Raw genomic sequence first — 7,406 nt, forward strand, 5'->3', positions numbered from 1 at the left:
TGTGTGTACCTGCTAACCCCTGCCAAAAAATGTGTCCCAGCCGGCCCGCCCTCCTATACAGCATGTCTGCCCCTATAGGAGGAACCACCAGAGGGGGAGAGAGAGGGGGGAGAGAGAGAGGGGGTGGGAGAGGGGGGAGGAGGGGTGTGAAGTTTGTTCTTTCTGTAAGGTCATGACGGTTGAGGGAACATATCTCAGATGCTTATCTCAAGTGGGCCAGACAAAAACACACCACAGCGTTTTACACCCCCCAGTCGAACCAGGGAAAAAATAACTACAAATATGATAGTTAGGACAGAATAGTGCCCCTCTGGTACACCCTGAACTGAAATATGGTTATGATATGGGTTATGGTGTTTGTGTGCATGCGCGCGTGCGTGTGTCTGTCTGTCTTGTAACCTGACTGACCCTGACTGATCAGGTTACAAGTTCAAATCCCGGACCCGAACTGCACCCAAGGTTGTTAAGTTTGAGTTGCCTTACAAACATGCATTACATAAGCTGACATATCCCACCTATACTCTATATCTGTCTGAGCATCTGTTCAACCGATCACTGAGTTCATATCACTAAAACACGCTGTTTATCATTTAGGGCCAGGTTACTTCATGCTCACGTCATATTTCTTAACAAGCATGTCTACAGTTACAGTTCAGTGGGTTTGGAGCATGGTGCTCCAATTTAGGTTGCACTTGGTAAAAGCATCTGCTGACCATATCATCATTATTATTTTATTAGAAGTGTTGATGTTTATTACTATCATACATTCACATACTGTATAATAAAATTGACCGGCTTATCTATAAGTGTGTTTTACCGACTTACTAGATGTAGTAATTGAAAAGCCTCTTGAAGCCAAGGTGAGTGTATGCTGTCACTTAGAAGACTGAACTGGCTCAGTTCAGCTCATTACAACAGCCATTCAAATTCTGTCAGTTAACTCAGACCACATCAACACTGGCATGCAGTAGAGAGAGAGAAAGAGAGAGAGGAGAGAGAGAGAGAGAGAGAGACGAGAGAGAGAGAGCGAGAGAGAGAGAGAGAGAGAGAGAGACACGAGAAGAGAGAGAGAGAGAGAGAGAGAGAGAGAAGGAGAGAGAGAGAGAGAGAGAGAAGAGAGAGAGAGATATACTGTATAAGCCATAATATGACATAAAAGCCATTTGAATTGAATTGAGAGAGAGTGGAGAGTGAGCGAGCGAGAGAGATAGAGAGAGAGAGAGATAAAGTGTAAAATTGTGCTATCTTAACCCTAACCCTAACTTCTACGGACACTCTTCACAGGCATTCACAACTGCTACTTTTCACGCCTCTCACCGCTGATTGCCTCTCTCTCTCTGATAAGGCTACAGGCGTAACCTCCCACCCCTCCCCTCTTCACCCCTTCTCCCCCTTCTCCCTTTCACAGCTACAGAGAAAAGGCATCAACCCTATTGTCCTAGAATGGCACAAACTTCTGACTCACTTCTCTCACCAACGCCAAGTGTCCAGGCCCTGACCACCAGGCTACCAGAATCACCATCACGGCTCTATAAATGGCTACGGGTGACAGAACCAAAATGGCTGCTCTTCCCAGGTGCAGTGTGATATCAGTAATACCCTGGGTGTTCCCGTCATAGAACTCAGAAAGAGAAAGAGAGTGAGCAGGGGGAGTGATGGAGGGAGGACAGCCACAGACCACAGCTTCAGGACTAGGACAGGTTAGGTAGCCTGTGAGAACTGAAGCCATTTCAAAAAGGTCACCAACACGCCCAAACAGGGAATCCAAGACACAGGCGAATATACACACCAACCCAGTAGCAGATCACACTGACCTAGCCCCAGCACAATACACTCCTATTTTCTCTCTACACTCCCTCGTCACTGCTATTCCCCAGGGCCACAGCAACAGATGTACATTAGAGGAAGTAAGTGGTATTAGTAGTAGTGGTGGAGTTAACCTTAGCTTAGCATAAGTGCCAGACAGCTAATATGATCAGCAGCTGTGGTGTCTGTGCTAGTGATTGTGCTAACATGGGCCACAGCTTTAACCTCAGTGCTACTACTTTCTGGTGCTGGTCGTGGTTTGAGCGGGGAGCTCCTCTGTGATGTGCTGGTGGCCGGTGGCCGGTGGTGGCGGCGGGGGGCCGTGTTCAACTAATTAACCCTTATGATCTAAACGACGGCTGGGGGGGAGTGGGGCACTCTGGACGCTATGGTTGGCTAACCCTGTGTTGACAGATGATCACAGCCCAATCACAGGCCTTTTACTGGCAGCCTGCCGTCCGACTTGGCAGAACTCGGTACCGAGGGGTCTGATTGTGTGTGTGTGTGTGTGTGTGTGTGTGTGTGTGTGTGTGTGTGTGTGTGTGTGTGTGTGTGTGTGTGCGTGTGCGTGCGTGTGCGTGTGTGTGTGTGTGTGTGTGTGTGCAACTATTAGTAGCATTACATGGTAAATCCTATTAAAAGGGCATAGTCACTATTAACATCACTGAGGTTAGGAGAGAGGAAATTAGAATTAATGACTATATGAGTAGTTATTCCCTGCTTTGTGTGTCTAAGGTATTATTATAAAGGAGCCAACTTAGAGCAAAACCAACCAAACGAAACTCAAATCTTTACACACACGCTCTCACACACACACACACACACACACACAGAGAGAGAGAGAAACACACACCCAGGAGGATTCCCTCACCTGGAAAAGGCTGGTTTGGATATGATGTCAAAGATTAGACCAGCGTTTCATCTCTGTGTTCCAGGAGATAAATAAATAAAGTTAGGAGGGGCACAGAAACACAGCCAGAGAGAGTGTGAGTGTGTTAACTCCGTCCTTCAAACCGGAGGGCAGGGGGTCACCGGAGAATACCCCGTCAGCCCTGCTCTCTCTCTGCCCGGTCAAGTAGAAAAGTGTATCTGTGTTGGGTAACAAGGGTATTTACTGCTACAAAGAGAGGTGAAGAGAACAACAACACAGTGAGAGAGAGAGAGAGAGAGAGAGAGAGAGAGAGAGAGAGAGAGAGAGAGAGAGAGAGAGAGAGAGAGAGAGAGAGAGAGAGAGAGAGAGAGAGAGAGAGAGAGAGAGAAAGAGAAAGAGAAAGAGAAAGAGAGAGAGAAGAGAGAGAGACAAAGAGAGAGAGAGAGAACGACAGTGAATACATGAGGAGAGTGCTGTGAAGGCATACACACATAGAGCCAGGGCTGGGACCTAGCAAGTGCACCCAGACACATTTCTGTTTGACACACACACACACACACACACACACACACAAACACACACACACACTCCAGAGTATAACTCATTCCGGGCATTGGCATCTTTCTGCTGCAGCCTCCCAGAGGTCAGAGTTGACCGAGTCACACCCCTTAGTTACAAAAACGGAACACTCCAAAAGACCACACACACACCTACACACGCCCCGTGGCGCCTGAAGAGCTGAACTGTAAAACACACAACGGACGGAGACAGAGATAGAACGAGAGAGCGAGAGAGGGAGAGAAAGAGAGAGAGATTGAAGAGTGGGCCTGCGGCACAGAAAGAAGTAAAAAAACGAAGAGACAGACTGCAATAGCTATAGGATCCAGCTCTGATGCAGACAAATGACTTCAAGTCAATAATACCACAACTATGAATACAAACTGTACACTACGCTGTTAAAGGGATAGTTCTGGATAGTTCTGGTCAGATGAACTTGTGGATACCATTTTTATGTCTCTGTGTCCATTATGAAGGAAGTTAGAGGTAGTTTTGGCTAGCTGTTCCCATAGACTTCAGTCATTGCACTAGAGCTAGTTAGCAATTCACTAACGCTAGTTGGCAACTTCCTCTAAACTGCGCACAGATACATACAAATGGTATCCACAAGTTCATCTGACTCTGAGTAAGCAGATAAAGGGCTTTATTGGCAAAATCCCAAACTATCCCTTTAAGACTCCGAAATGCTTAATCAGAGAATGTACAGAGTAATTTTTATGTTATAATTAAGCTATCAGTGGTAGACGGCTCTATTAAGAAAGTCGAGTCGGCTGTGGTAATCTTTGAAGAAGCCCTTAAGAAAACAATAGACATTGGCTTAAGGTTCCATGTGCAAACATGTATCGTATGAGCACACACACACACACACACACACACACACACACACACACACACACACACACACACACACACACACAACCGGTAAAAGGCTCTTGTGCAGGAGTGTTAATAAAAGGCACTTCAGCAGGACACGGACCAGCCCAAAGTAAACAGAGGGGTGAGAGAGGCTTCAGCAGGACACGGACCAGCCCAAAGTAAACAGAGGGCTGAGAGAGGCTTCCCGACGAAGCCTGCTGTAAATACTTGGACTATTCCATTCCACAAACCTGTCCCACCAAGCAGAGAGAGAGTAGGCAGGTAGCCTAGCAGTTAAGAGCGTTGGAGTACCCAAAAGGTTGCTGGTTCGAAACCCCGAACCGACTTGGCGAAAAATCTGTCGATGTGCCCTTAAGCAAGGCACTTAACCCTAATTACTCTGGATAACGGCGTCTGCTAAATGACTAAAATGTCAATGTAGTACACCACTAGCCAGCAGCCCCCTTCATCTCAATGGACATGATAATTAAATCCAACACCAGCAGAACAATTACACCTTTCTGTCAAAGAAAGACAGAGACGAAAAACAATGAAAATATTTCTTTATTCCGAGCCAATCCCCCTCATGCACACGCCACTGGGCCGGGTCGAGACCCGTATCTGAGGCCCACCGCGGGAGAGTGAGGGACCACAGGTGCTCGGGTGAATCCGGTGGACATCTCCATTCATCATTCACACCACTGACCGGCGACGACACCCAAACTAAATACGCCACAGTAAACATTATCCATATATCATAGACACACCAAGGTTTCCACACACACACATGCATGTGCATACACACACCTGACCCCATTTGCTGAACATTGGGTGCCTACAGGGATCGCCCCTCTGTACATTAATACCACAAAACCATGAACACACACAACACAGTGGGGAAACAATATGGAGCCCATTACATTGTACCCTCTGCCTGATTCTATTTCTCCCTCTTTCCCTCCTCTCTTCATCCTCCCTGTCCTCTTCCTTTTTTCTGACCCTTATCCTCCCCTTCTCTCTCTGTCGCTCCTTCATCTCTCTCTCCCTCCCTCCATCTCTGTTTATCTGCTGTGGGAGTGGGAGGGTAGTACCCAGAGGGAAGGGTAAAACTGTATTAAGGGATGACAACACTCTCTGTAAAGATGAACGGAGGCATCCACATTTTAATCCTAGTTTTAGGGGGAGAAAATAATCAAACTGGAGGAAGAGATTTCACTGGCGCAGGATGAAGCATGTTGTGCTGATTTAAATGTTTACATAGATTAGGAAAGTGAAAAAATAAGTTATTCCACGATCATAGCTGGAAGGTTCAACTGCATTTTAAATGGAGCTAATGCGGCCACAAATAGCCTATGGGATAGGAGTAAAGCGAGAAATAGCCAGGGGTAGGGACAGTAAGCTTCCCACTCCCCTGCAGACAGGACAGCCCAGGGCAAGAGAGGATGGTGTGTGTGTGTGTGTGTGTGTGTCTGTGTGTGTGTGTGTGTGTGTGTGTGTGTGTGTGTGTGTGTGTGTGTGTGTGTGTGTGTGTGTGTGTGTGTGTGTGTGTGTGTGTGTGTGTGTGTGTGTGTGTGTGTGTGTCTGTGTGTGTGTGTGTGTGTGTCTGTGTGTGTGTGTGTGTGTGTGTGTGTGTGTGTGTGTGTGTGTGTGTGTGTGTGTGTGTGTGTGTGTGTGTGTGTGTGTGCGTGCGTGCGTGCGTGCGTGCGTGCGTGCGTGCGTGCGTGCGTGCGTGCGTGCGTGCGTGTGTGTATGTCTATATTTCTATGCATATTTCTCTCTGTCTCTCTAGACCTGCAGTCTCCGTTTCTCAGACCTGGCCAGGCTGGTCTTAGTGTCCAGATCACATTTCATATAAAAGCTGTGTGTCCTTCATACCTTGTCCACATATCACATGCCCTCTCATATGGCACCCACACACACACATACACACACACACACACACACACACACACACACACACACACCCACACACACACACACACACACACACACACACACACACACACTGCCTGACCTCTAACGTACTGTATTGCACACATACCAACATGACCAACACGTCAAACAGACAGACAGACAGAGAGACAGATAGACAGCCCCCACCACCCACCCACACACACACACACACACTCACACACACACCTAAATATACCAACAGAGCATGAAACGTACCCCAAGCCTTATAACACCCTGCTCACATGAAACCCTTATGAAAGAACTGGATTTGTGTAAGGACTGACCTGAAGGGTAAAGGTTGAACTTATGGCCAAGTTCTATAGGTGACCGAGAGGGAGTATGATGACAGGACATATCCAGGACAGGACAGGACAGAAGGGCATGCCCCAAGATCACCTTACTGCACACAGCCTGCTGCATACTGCCTACATCCATCAAGCTGGCATTAGTGTGTGAGAGGTGCTGTGGTGTGACGCCAACGTCCCAGCAATGATCTGCACCCTCTTTTTCTACCAGTGACCTTTGAACCCAGAGCCAGCTGATGGGAAGAGAGCAGGGAAGAGAGCGGGGGGGGGGAAGAACCAGAGACAGAAGAGGAAGCAAGACATCTACCTGGCTCCTTTTTTCTGGTTCATATAGAGTCAATGAAATAAGCAGACCATACCCAGCTGCTATCGCATTGGTGCCTACGGGAGAGCCACGCCTTAAGCAGAACGGAACTGTGACCATTTTTTTCTATGGTAAACGGCCTGAGTATCTTCATTTATACACCATCTTTGGAAGCTTTATGACTCTATCAGTGGAGGCTCATCAGAGGAGGAAGGGGAGGACCATCCTCTTCAGTGAATTTCATAAAAATAAAAACAGTGAAACATTAACAAAGTTATCCCTTTTAGATAAAGATATACTAAATATATTAATGTCACCAAATAATTTATTAAAACACACTGTTTTGCAATGAGGATCTACAGTAGCCTCAACAGCACTCTCTAGGGTAGCACCATGGTGTAGCCGGTGGACAGCTAGTTTCCGTCCTCCTCTGGGTACATTGACTTCAATACAAAACCTAGGAGTCTCATGGTTCTCACCCCCTTCCATAGACTTGCACAGTAATTATGACAACTTCCGGAGAACGTCTTCCAACCTATCAGAGCTCTTGCAGCATGAACTGACATGTTGTCCACCCAATCAAAGGATCAGAGAATGAATCTAGTACTGAAAGCATAAGCTACAGCTAGCTAGCACTGCAGTACATAAAATGTGGTGAGTAGTTAATATGGTGACAATGACGTAGACTGTGTGTAGCGGTAAGCAGTTAGGGTATGAAGGTTTGGCTTGGAAAGATGTTTTCACCTGGTCACAG

The sequence above is a fragment of the Coregonus lavaretus genome (assembly GCF_964263955.1).
Source record: "Coregonus lavaretus genome assembly, contig: HAP1_SCAFFOLD_2304, whole genome shotgun sequence".
In the NCBI taxonomy this organism is placed as follows: domain Eukaryota; kingdom Metazoa; phylum Chordata; class Actinopteri; order Salmoniformes; family Salmonidae; genus Coregonus; species Coregonus lavaretus.